We start from the raw sequence: 13,194 nt of genomic DNA, 5'->3' as shown, positions 1-13,194 counted from the left end.
AACCTTTAAATTTTTTTTCATTTATATGATAATAAATGCCCGCATTAAATCAAACCAAACAATTGCATAAAGTTTTTTCAATAATAGCCTACTATATGGGCTGAGTAAATTCACTGAAATTTAATTCCATTATGTGCTTTCTTTGTGAAACATCAGTAACTCTTTACCAAGGTCATAGACATTTTCGTATAGTTTTTTATTTTTTCTCGGTTCCGGCTGTTATATCATACTCAAATAAATAGAAGTAAGAAGCAGACACGACGTTATTTGTCATATTGAGTATAAAAGTTTCATCAAGTGTATGCAATATGAATGAAATGATCATATGTATACATAAATTTTATAATCATGTCAATTTAGAAGAAGCAAGCAACAAAAAAGATTTATTAAAGATTTAAAAAAAGTTGCGCCTTGCTATTCATACCTCAAAGGAATTTCATCTATTCTCTCTCTTTTGTCATGTACATACATGTATCTACACTATTGATGTGGATAGACGTTGCATAATAGAAGGAGAGGAACAAAAAAAAGGTGAAGATAAGAGAGGCGAAGCAAGTTAAAGGTCTGCTTTCATGTCTCTATGCTGACTGCATCAATAGACAACATCTATAGACCTGAATAATATAATAATTTAATGCTGAATGGAGTCAACTAATAAAAATTTTTGAAACAATGCCCGTAAAAATATTTTTGCCTCCTCTTTATTTTTGGCAGTGTCCAATTAAATGAACTGGTCTCATTTTAAGGCAGTGCAGTGTCCGCAAGAAGATATGTGTCATTGTATTGCGTAGCGCATTGCTGATATAAACATTGTCAATTTCTTCATTATCAATGGATATAAAAGAAAGTTAATTAAAATTTAATGAAAGTTTTACTTGTTTTCGAGTGTGATTGATTGACTTGAGGAACTCTGGGGTGTGGATTAGTTGGATAAACTAGGAATGAGTTTGGAAACTTGAAAGTTTAGAAAATTTAGAGGTTAGGAAAAATTGGAAATTAACGGTTAAGAAAAGTTTGAAAATTAACGGTTAAGAAAATATTTAAAATTAACGGTTGGAAAAGATTTGAATTTTAAATTTGTAGGGGAATTCAAAAATACCCAATTTGAATTTTTTAAAAATAACGGTTATGAAAAATTTGAAACGGTTAACAATCAAATTTGAGATTATTAAGATTTTTGATTAAATTCAATGCATCTTCAGAGACTTAATATTGCTCCAATTCAGAAACATCATTAAAACCATTGGATGGATAAATTTGAAAAACCAACAAATTTGCAAAACTACAATTTAAAATCCCAAAGTCCGTTATTTTTCAAATCTTTAAAACCGTTATTTTCAATTCAACAATTTTTACTGCCTTATATGCAGACATTCCGCATCAGCAACCGCAAAAGTTGCCCAATACAATTACTATTTTTGGTAGATATAGAATCATTGAAAATTTTTGGAGCTTAAACAAATGTGCAAAAAAAAAACTAAAATAAAATTCTATTCATGTATATTTCGAGACAGCGGAAGGTCATCACTTAGAAGAATGTATTTGCTGTGTTTGTTCGCTCACAACCAAATACAGAATATTTGATATCGAATTTTCTTTTTTTTTTGTGTTTAAGCGAGTACAATTTGTGGAACAAGCTAGTAAGTGTAGATATATAATAAATTTTATGTGCGTTGTGTGGTACTTGTGCAAAAAAAAATTTAATATTATTCAACTTGCTGTTGGATTAATTGAGCAGTAAAGCATATGTCACTTTTTTTCTATTTGAATGTGTTCCTATACATTGCTTATTTTTTTGTATTTATGACTCAAAATTTAATGAATGGATCAATTCCAGTAGTGTTTAAACAGCTCGTCTTGGATAGAAGAATTTCACTGCATTTAGTTCTGATAATGATACAGTTCCAGACATTAGGCTGTGTAGTCACGTTGACAATACTTTTAACTGCATACCCCTCCCTATGAGTCATTCTTTTTCATTTCTAATAACAAAAGATTTGGATGCAATTTTTTATTTGGTGCATTACACTTGACCGGATTAAAATTCAGTTCTTTTAGTCTTCTTCGCTGGCCGTACAGATCAGCTGTGATCCATGGCCTCTGTCAGTTGACGTCTAAAACTGGCTCTATCGCTGGCTGCGTCTTAGAAATTATTTAGTAATATTCGATAGATCCGACACACAGAGATTGGTACATGATTAATTTTCCAGACTTATCGTTAGTATGAGTAAAATATCAGTCCATCCACTGATCTCTTATTTACCAGAGCTTGAAATCGACTTGAATTCCATATGGAGGAGTCAAGTCAAATCACCTTTTTCATATAAAATCCCAGTCGACTCGGAATTCTGTTACTTACTACGATAAGAGTGGATTCAGAGTATTGAACAGGAAACGCGGTTGTGTCAGTAATGGAAGCCGCCTTTATATGGATGTCACATAAAGGCTTCGTGACGGAGCCTGCTTTGCATAAAAGCTCCGCCACGGAGATTTAAAGACTACACTAAACCTCTGTTACTGATGCATTTCTCCTCATGGCTGCCAAATATAGACGGCTTCCATTGGGTAATGATATAAGAGGTTTAATTCTTCATTTGTCTCGCACGGTTTCACTATTTTCGTTACTCAAAAAATATCAATCCTCTCTTCCTATACAAAAATTGTCAGTACGAAGGTTTGATCCTTCACTTGACAGTAAATGCTTCTGTTTACAATGGTTCTTGAAAATTATAATACGAACTATGAGGAATTCAATATCAACCACTTCAAAAAATTTCTGGTTTGCCACACCCCTTATCTGTGTCGAGATAAGGGGCCTTTCGCTTATTATATAACACACTGAGGAGGGGACATGTGTTGATATTTTGTATGCTTTGTAAAAATGTTGTGGTTTTCAGAACAATTTTGTTACGGGTACTCTAACAGGCAATTAGACATGCTCATGGAGGTCTGCTCTTGGCGAGCGTTGCTTTTACCTTAATCTGCTCTTGAAAGCGCGCTCTTTGCCTGCTAGGGGTAGTGGGGTAAGGAATTAGCCACACCTATTTCTTGGGTAACTTAAGGTTTTCTAATTTGAAAGGAGTGGGGGCAGGGGTGTAGCCAGAAAGATGTGGTGGGAAGACGAGTAGGCTTGTCGAGTATAAGAGGAAGGGATTGACACCAAACACGACATAACTCCCCCAGATCACGCCCTGTCCCTGTGTCATCAAATAGCTTCAATCTAATATCCAAAAAAATGTTCAATTGTGTACAAATTTTTTTTACATCGAACACGACGAGATTTAAATTTTTTTTGGAGAAGCTTTCTGTATTCGTGTGTGGGCTTTTTTTTATGAATTTGACTAAAGGCGATATGAGAATAGCGAGCGAGAAGAAACTTCATTCTCATACGAAAAAAACATTTTTGTGTGTGTATGCGCCTCACTCAATCAAATCCCACTTGAATAAAATGCAAAACACATTATTTTAAATGGGCAAGTGATGATGTTAATGATGACGACGATATCGCTTTAATTCTAAATAAGTCTCGTGCGTGAGTTTTTTTTCTGCAGCAGCGATTCAAGCCATATACTCTAATATAATGTTTAGTATTGCAGCCAGTAACGATGAAATATTTTTCATTGCTTTACCGGCTTTAAGTCTCTGTTTTCTTCTTTGCTTGCTTCTCTCATAGTCAGATGACATTACATACATGAGATCATCGTCACAAATTATGCAATATGGAATTATGGAAATAAATATATACATTGTACAAATGATTGAATGACTTACTGCTACCTTCTTGTGACTTGTTTTGATACTTTATGACCTGATGTTCCTTACTGTGTCTTGTTTGTTCGTCTCTGTTATCTAGAACAGGAGGCGAAATTTTATTTCAAGTTCAAGATTATGATGACTCGTGACTGTTGATAATTGAATGAAACAACTCACAACAAATCTCAAACGTTTTTACGGCTAAATTCAGCTTCTCCGCTGATGAGATAATATTTATTTTCTTTTTCGTTCTGTTGTTGAATTATGTAATATTATAAATGTCCCAGTTTGTCGACAAATTTTTTTTTTGTTTCTTCTATTTTTGGATGAAGTAATCATTGATAATCACTTTGGTTGTGATTAGTTCGTCTAAATTAGTTTTTAAGTGCTTTAAATTTTAAATGTCAATAAATTTTAACCCAAAAACATTAAAATTTGAACTTGTTATCAAGTTCTGCTTGTTCAAAATTTACAAAACCGTTGGGAATTCAAGTTAGAAACTAAATCTTGTTAATTCAAATTTTACAAAACCGTTAAGAATTGCAGCTTTAGAAGAATCTTTGAAATTCAAAACTTCCAAATCCGTTAGAAACTGAAATTTTGTGAAGAACGTTTAAACTTCAAATTTTACAAAACCGTTGTAAATTTTGAATTTTACAAGACTGTTAAAAATTTCAAATTTTACTAAACCGTTAAAAAAAGTTGAAAAATTATTTTTAAGAAGTCAATGGAAAATTTTCACCGTGGGCAACAAAGCAACCCACAAAGTCAATTTAATACCAAGATCAATGCGCATTTACTGATACCAAACTAACACACCGAGGCATTTGCTACTCACATCTTTGTTTTGACTTTTTGAAGGTTGTTTCGCAGATTCTTTAAATATTTTCGGAGATTTTTTAAAAAATTCTTCGAGTGTGTCAACTTTTCTTTAATTAATGCAATCATTCTGATATTGAGAATTACATAATATGAATGTGAATTTAATTTAAAGTCTTATCAGTAACAGCACGTGTCTTTAATCGTGAAATAAAAATATATAAAGTTTCAAGAAATTTTAATTTGAATTAATTATCAACTAGTTGATGTTTTTTTTAAATACAATTTACCAAGTAATCTTTGATTTTCCAATCTCTATAAAACTGCATTTCTTCTTCTTGTTACAGTATTCGCTCATTCATTCAATTTTTTTTTATTCGTACGTAAACGATGACGACTGTCTAAAAATTACTTTCGCTTATTTTTTCTCTAGTTCCGCTTCCGATTTAATATTATTTTTGTTTTTGCTTGCATGAATTTTTATGGGCATCTGGTTTGGTTAAACGCGATTAGCAGGAAATTAAGATAAAAATTATTAAAAAGAATTTCAACGGTCAAAGATTATTTGAAATGCAAAACAGTCATAAAGTATTTGAAAATATTAACGGCTAAAAGATGTTTGAAAATAATAATGGTCGAAAAAGGATTTGAAATGCAAAACGGTCAAAATATATTTGAAAATTTCAACGGTCAGAAAATATTTGAAATGGTAAACCGTCAAAAAGAATTTTGAAATTTTTAACGGTCAAAAAATATTTGAAATTGAAAAACTTCAGAACAAAAAATTCAAAAATAATAAATAACGATCAATTTAAATACCGTCAATCGACCATTTTGAAGCCTCTTGTAATCTTTTATGCAAACAGTTGTTATGTAGTTAAAATTTGTTACTGCTGACTGCTGATGTTTCCTCAAAGGTGTTTACATAAATTTTCATATTGCGCATACAGATTCTTATATTCAAAATGTTCAAAAAAAGTGTTCTCATCTCAATATGAATTGACTGACTGACTTGTATATGAATGAACAAATGAACAAATGAATGTAAGAAGTGTCGGCTATTGTTGTTAAGTGATAACAATAACTAAAGCTTTTTTATTTGTTATTTTTTATTTAACACTTTTTTTTATGTGTTTATTTTTACATTCTACTAGATTGTTGGAAAGATTCACTTAAAGAAACTTGCAATTTCAGCTTAATTACTTTGAACTTTGTCACACTGATAAGACCGTACAATTTATATAATATACAGTTTTTTTTTGCTATAAATTTACTTCACTTTTATATTTTTAAAAATTATTATCAAAAAAAAAAAAAGATTTTTAATTTATACTTCTTGCTGTCATAATTGGTCTGGTGTGAGACACACAGTCGAACGACTAAAAGAAATAAGGTTTATTATTTTTTTTTATTTAACCGAGCGCAAAAAAAATCACGATCTATCATCGGGAAAATTCAAGTTACAACTAAAAGCGAAAATTACCAACAGCGAAAAATTGAAATACTGTGGAACACTAAAATGCCATTATTTCAGGCTCTCTCAATTTTATGAGTAAAGTTTTTTTTCTTTTCTCTCATCGCTACATTTGCAATAATAGCTACTGCCTTCATAAAACAATTCCAATATCATTACAACGTGCTTTTTGCATTGCTTTCAATTATTTCTTCTTTTTTTTTAAATCCGCAACTGTCGTACCTTTATATTGAATATATATTTTTTTTTGTGAGAGAGCTCCGACTTTTTATCGGGTTTTTCCATATATTTTTTGCTTTATACACATTACATCCTGAATTGATTATGTATCAATAACGATTGAATATTTAAATTTTAAAAGAGCTTTCAAATAAGCTCAAAATTTGAATTTTTAAATCTTTGCTTACAAAATTTGGAACAATTTTTTTTTCTTAAAAATATACTGACTTTTAGTTTATGCTCTAAGTACAATTATGCTAGATTTAGCTATTAAATTTCAGAACCAGTCATCAAATTAAACTGATTCTTTCTTTAAATTATGATCTAAATTTTAATCCTATGCTAGATCTTAGCTGTTTAATTAGACCAGAAACATTTAAATCTTAATTTCTTTACTATTCGAATCTTTGTTTACAATCTGATTTTTTTTTGCATTTCAAAATCTAGTCTACTTGAAGATAATTACTGTTTCAAGTTAGAAAACAAACTAAAATCTTTATGATAGTTTACATTTAATAGTTACTGTTGCCTAAAAGAGCTAAAAAAAGGCAAAATCAACTAATTTAGGTGCAGATATAATTTGAATGTTAAATAACAGTTGATTGACAAAGGAAGGAAAAATGATGTTAAGCTATTGGTTTGGAGAAATTAGAAAACTCTGAAATCAATTTGCCATTAAAAATCCGTTAGAAAAGCTTCCTAAATGGCTATAAATACAAAAATTCAAAATTGTTTAGGGAAAATCTGAAATTAGATTGTTTTCCAAATTGAGTCTAATCTTGAATATAAATGCTTGTCAGTTATATCATCTCACAGCATAAAGTTATGTATCATGAACATGTTGTGAACCTGTAAAGTCGACTGTCCAAAAAAAATTACTTAAATTTAAAATTTTTAGTAAAGTCGAATTAAACTCTAAAATTTGTATAATCCGTTAAAAGTCTAATACTGAATAACAATTTTAATCCAAAATCCAAAACTAAGGGTTTTTTTAAAAAATTAGGCTAACAAAAATTTCACAAATATAGCCTAAAAAATTAGGCTAGCAAAATCTAAATTTTAAGCTTTTAAATGCCTCAATTTGTTGCCATTAAAAATCCAGCCTAAAATTTTAGGTGGGTGAGAAATGCTTGCCTAAATTTTTAGGCCATTAAAAATCCAGCCTAAATTTTAGGCCAAGAAAAATCCAGCCTAAATTTTAAGGCTAAAATAATAAAAAAAAAAATAAGTCTGCAGTAATGGCCTCTCTCATCTGGCACCGAAAGCTGCTTCCGTCTCAATTGGCAATTAATGATCTTTGAAAGCTTTCTTCCAAGAGGTCTTTGGTAGTCTACGAGTTCTTTTCAAGTTCTTTTATCATCTACGAAGTCAAATTTAGAACACCTTATTTAATGGAGGCCTCTCTAAAGAATTGATACAATTCTGCATGGCTCCTACATTACTTCTGATCTCCTTCTCTCATCCAAGTGACTCTAAATTTAAAGGCACCAATTCAGCAGTTCTCTGTAACTTTGAACCATTAAATATCTTTAAAAAAACCTTAAGCTATTTAGATCTTTGAAATCCAGAGTTGAACTAGGGCGCTTCGCGGCTGATGATTGTTAATAGATTTAGGGTACGCACCAGACCACAGCACTCAGTATATCTACAGTGTATAGTGGAATCAGTACCACTCCTTTGTTGACGCTTATTGTCTCTAGCCTACAAAGGGAGGCTGTGAACCGCTTTTTCACTACATATGATTCAAAAAATAATATGTGAAAATTTTTTCTCGACTCACTCGGATTAGAATCTTGTACTTTAATTTGTGAAAGTTAATGTCAACAATGGATTCCAAGTAGACAAAGTCATTGACATTTATTTTTGCCAATAGCTAAATGCGATCTTACAAGCATACATAACCTCTGTTGCTACAACGATTAATTCTTGTATTCATTAACTGGCAGCCCGTTCTTATTGGCTCCTCGCTCTAACCTGCCTGATGTAGTCTTACACTTTCACGCTGCACATGATCTTTGAGCAACCTAATAAGCTCGTAAACACAACATTTATCATTTCTAACCAGCCTAACTATTTAGGCTGGATTTTTAATGGCCTAGAAATTTAGGCAAGCATTTCTCATCAGCCTAAAAATTAGGCTGGATTTTTAATGGCCTAAAAATTTAGGCAAGCATTTCTCACCCACCTAAAATTTTAGGCTGGATTTTTAATGGCCTAAAAATTTAGGCAAGCATTTCTCACCCACCTAAAATTTTAGGCTGGATTTTTAATGGCCTAAAAATTTAGGCAAGCATTTCTCATCAGACTAAAAATTTAGGCTGGATTTTTCTTGGCCTAAAATTTTAGGCTGGATTTTTAATGGTCTAAAAATTTAGGCAAGCATTTCTCACCAGCCTAAAATTTAGGCTGGATTTTAAATGGCCTAGAAATTTAGGTAGGCATTTCACACCAGCCTAAAATATTAGGCTAAGTTTTGCTAGCCTAATTTTTTAGGCTATATTTGTGAAATTTTTGTTAGCCTAATTTTTTAGGGCAAAAAACTTCCATGAGTATTGGATTTAATATTGGATTTAAATATTTATAGTTAAGATTAGTGGCCTAAAATTTTAGGCTGAATTTAACGGCTTAATATATTTCCAATTTTCCAAGATCAATATTTAAGTTCAAAAGAAAAATAATTGAACTTTTTCTAAATTTTTGCCTAAAAATTTAGGCTAATTTAGCCTAAAAATTTTGGCCAAAAAATTTAGGTCCATCCCAGTCACCCTACTCGAAGTTGACTAGGATTTTGTATGGAAAATTTGCGTCAAATTGATATCGAGCTCTGGTTTGTATCAAGATATATAGATGTGTTCATAAAAATTCGGTCGTTTTTAACGGTCAAAAATTTGAATTTTTTTTAACACTAAGAAAGAAAATTGTAAAAATTCGATTTGCAAAATTTCTACTTTTAAATGAGTTTAGTTAGTACAGAAGCATTGCAAAGCATTGACTAAAGCTCAAAAATAATGTATCTTTTTATATTTGTATGAAAATTTTTGAATGTAATTTTACAATATTTTTCAAATGTTATTGTTTACATTAGTTTTCCGTACTATGGTCGAGTATACTTTGTATGTACACATCTATATATCTTGGTTTGTATAATACTAACAATATTGAAGAACAATCTTGTCCGTTAAGTGTTTCAAAAAAGCTCAAATTCCTTTCAAAATTGAAAAAATTAAATCTTTGTTTACAATTCGAAATTAAGTCCGTCCTCATTATTGAGCTTTCCCGATCAAAACTGCTTATCATATTAATGATCTTTCTTTAGTATACAGTTCGAAGTTGTGTATTTAACTTGATGTGAACCTGCAAAATGACCAAAAATTACCTAAATTTAGAATTTTCTCAAAATTAAGATTAAATGCAATAAAAGTTCGAAAATATCAAACTTAATTCAAAATCCAAAACAAACGGTTTTCTGTGAATTATTATGACCAATTAAGTGACAAATCAAATAAGCTTTTAAGTTTCAAGCTCAGATTAACATAACAGAGAGAATGAGACTGCATGTCGACGACGAAGAGCGTGAGAGAAGCACGAAATTGAGAATAATTCCTGTCGTGCTTTCAATATCTGCATTACTCAGATTTTTTGGGGGGAGCAGCAACAACAACAAAAAAAGCTCAAAGTACACAATTTTTTTGATGCAGTGGAAGTTTTTAAAATTTATTATAATGCATTAGATTCCTGCTTATCATTAAATGATGAATATTTTTTTGTGCTGTAACATAATTCACAACAGATAGATTAAATATATTCTCAACATAACATTGCTTGTACTTGAAAATGGATACTGATACATGTGCTAATAATAATAATGGACTATCATGATTCTCATGGGATTTTTAGGTAGGATTTCCATCAGTAGCACACGACTATGTGTTTTTCCACTAAAACACACACATATCATAATTAATTGAATTATGTACACTCATAATTTCCATCGAGGGTTGAATATTATTCGCACTAATGAGCTCAAGATGAACAAAATTTTTGAACGGAAAAGAAAATGCAATATCAATAATAAATGTCAAATACCTTACAGCAACTAAAGGATTCAATGTGGGTTGACGGTAAAATTGAGGAGGAAATTTACATTTTTATTAATACACGTAAGCGTAAAAACTAACTGTTATTTATTTTTAAAATTTTTATAGCTCCTTTAAGGATTAGCTTTTGAATTTTCAATTTAGAAGGAAATTTCGACGGTAAAAAATTTTGAATGATTCATTCAGCACAATTCAGCGATTTATTTTTCAATTTTGAAGAGAATTTTAACGGAAAAATATTTGAAATTAAGTAATTCAGCACAATTCAGCGATTTGATTTCCAATTATGAAGCAATTATTCTGAATTTAAACCATTTAGCACAATTCAGCAGTTTCTTTTCAAATCTTGAAGAAAATTTTAACGGTAAAAATTTTGAATTTGATCGATTCAGCACAATTCAGCAATTCAAATTTTGACCGTTACAAAATATTTTCATTTTCAAAGACACATTCTTAAATTAATTCTGTTGCTAACTTCTGAAATTGTCAATAAACAAATGCCTATTTGTAGAAGTCATAACGTAAATTTTGAATAGCCCAAAACTATCAAGCAGTATCAAACATTTACACGTGCCGCATATTTTTCAATTAAACTAGTGCATGCTCATGTAAGGAATAAACATTCCAAAAAAATAAATCATATCTTATGTCTGCTTAGTGATATTTGTAAACATTTCTTATTATCTCATCTCAAGTGTCAAATGTATTTTTTTAAAAAATCCATTGCGGTTGTTTACAAAGTATGTCTATCATAAATGGAGATTTTTTAAATCCATTTCCCAATTATTTGAATTTTTTAGAGTTGAATCAGTCACTCGTCCACATTCACAGACTCTAAAGGGAGTTCAGAATTGATGTACAACTTCCAGACGAGGTTATGGAGTCGATAAGACTGAAAATTTGAAAAACTTGAATTAAAGGCTTCAAATTACAAAATTCCTATAAACTTAAACTACGGATGTTCCCTCAATTATTCATTTAAATATTATTATCAACTACTTTCGATATTTTTGACACTAAACACAATTTAAGATAAAATTATTAATTCGTCACACTCACTTGTCTAGGCGAATACCTCATTTGGTGTGATAGAAAACTGGTGTACTTTCTGTTTTTTAAACTTTTTCGGCACGTGTACAAATAAAATACTGATAAAAGTTGTCAACTGGTTTGTCAACTCGATGTAAACGCGGTATTTTTAGATTTCAATGGAATTAAAATTGAATTTTTCATTTAAAACCCTACAAATGTTTTGAATTTTTGACTGTTGTAAGGTTTTCAAATTCAAAATAACCGTTAAAATTTTTTTTTCCGCAATATAAACATCATCTGTCGTCTGCATTCCTTAACTCCAATAAAAATCCCAAATAAATCTTAATTTAAAATCAGTACCATTTACAAGAAGCCTCAACTGTTAGCAATAAAGGAAAATGAGTGTCAGAAGCATGAGTTGAATTAACTTTTCTCATCATTGAAACAGAATGAATTTTTAATAATGTCAATGCAGTCGTAGCATTCAACCGAACTAAGTCAAATTTTAAAGCAGTGTATATGATAAATTGAAGATACAGGTTTATTTGCCGACAAATGATATTAATTAAGAAATAATGTGTTGTTTCGTTAAAAATAGTGGGGGTCTTCGGTTTGAATAATTGAATTTTAAATTGAAAATTTTTGTAACGAAAAATTGGAATTTAAATTGAATTTGGGAAAAAAGCCTTTGAAATTATTTTGTGAAAGCACCTGAATCTCAAAAATTCCAGTTTGAAGGCACCTGAATCTCAAAAATTATAGTGCGAAGGCACCTGAATCAAAAATTTCAGTTTAATCTTTCTAATGTGAAGGCTCTGAATTCAAAAAAGTATGAAACAATGAATTGCTTATGTGAAGGCACCTGAGTCCCAAAATTTCTAATGTAAAATAAACCTCAAAATTTCTATGTGAAGACGACTGAATCTAAAATAATGCTAAGGCAATTGAAGAAGGCATCTGAGTTTCAAAATTGGAGTGTGTGAAGGCATCTGAATCTTGATAATTCTATTGTAAAGGCGCCTGAACAAACGAATATTCAAATCACAGTCCCCTCAATTCTCAAGTAATGAAAACTTTACAAGACGGAAAATAATAAATTTATTTAATTAGTTTATGTCATTTAACCCCAGACACACACAATATTACTTATTTATGCTGTTACTTCCTTATGTTATAAAAGCATGCATACACATAAAAAGAACAAAAAAAAAAGAAGTTAAAATAGAACAAGTAAAACTGTCCCACTTAGATGTAAGGGGTTGGGAATGTAAGAATTAATGCACCATAACAGGAAGTGTGGCATGGATGCATAAAGTGTGAGAATGGGTGAAAAAAAAAATCTTTAATTCACTTTTTGCCGCAGTTTTTAAATGCTAAAAGTTAAAACTTTTGTTCCTTCACCGTCTCATTAATAACTGAGACTATTTTCAACCAAATATAAATCCACGCTGAAGTATTTTACATATTTCATTTCATTTCATGTAGAGTTTTCATCATATATCATCATAAATGGAGACCGCAATTTTATGGCACTTTTAAACCATATAAAAATGTTGCAAAAAAAACACTTGCAAATAAGAAACGATTTAGCTCTGATTTTTGCTTCCGCATATGTACATACATAATTTTTTAAATAAATATTCTGACACTTAAATAATAAAAATTTTATATAAGAAAATCCTTTTGGCTTTCTGGATAACTTTACGCTCTTCCCTCCTACTCCTTCCCGTCACCACTACTGCAGTGACTTTTATGATATTTTTACAATTTTTATTGCCTGTTTTTTGTTGTTGTTTTATT

Source organism: Chironomus tepperi, unplaced genomic scaffold (genome assembly GCF_022539635.2).
Source record: "Chironomus tepperi strain 1889 unplaced genomic scaffold, CSIRO-AGI_Ctep_v1 contig_12, whole genome shotgun sequence".
Lineage (NCBI taxonomy): Eukaryota > Metazoa > Arthropoda > Insecta > Diptera > Chironomidae > Chironomus > Chironomus tepperi.
This window is presented reverse-complemented; position numbering follows the sequence as displayed.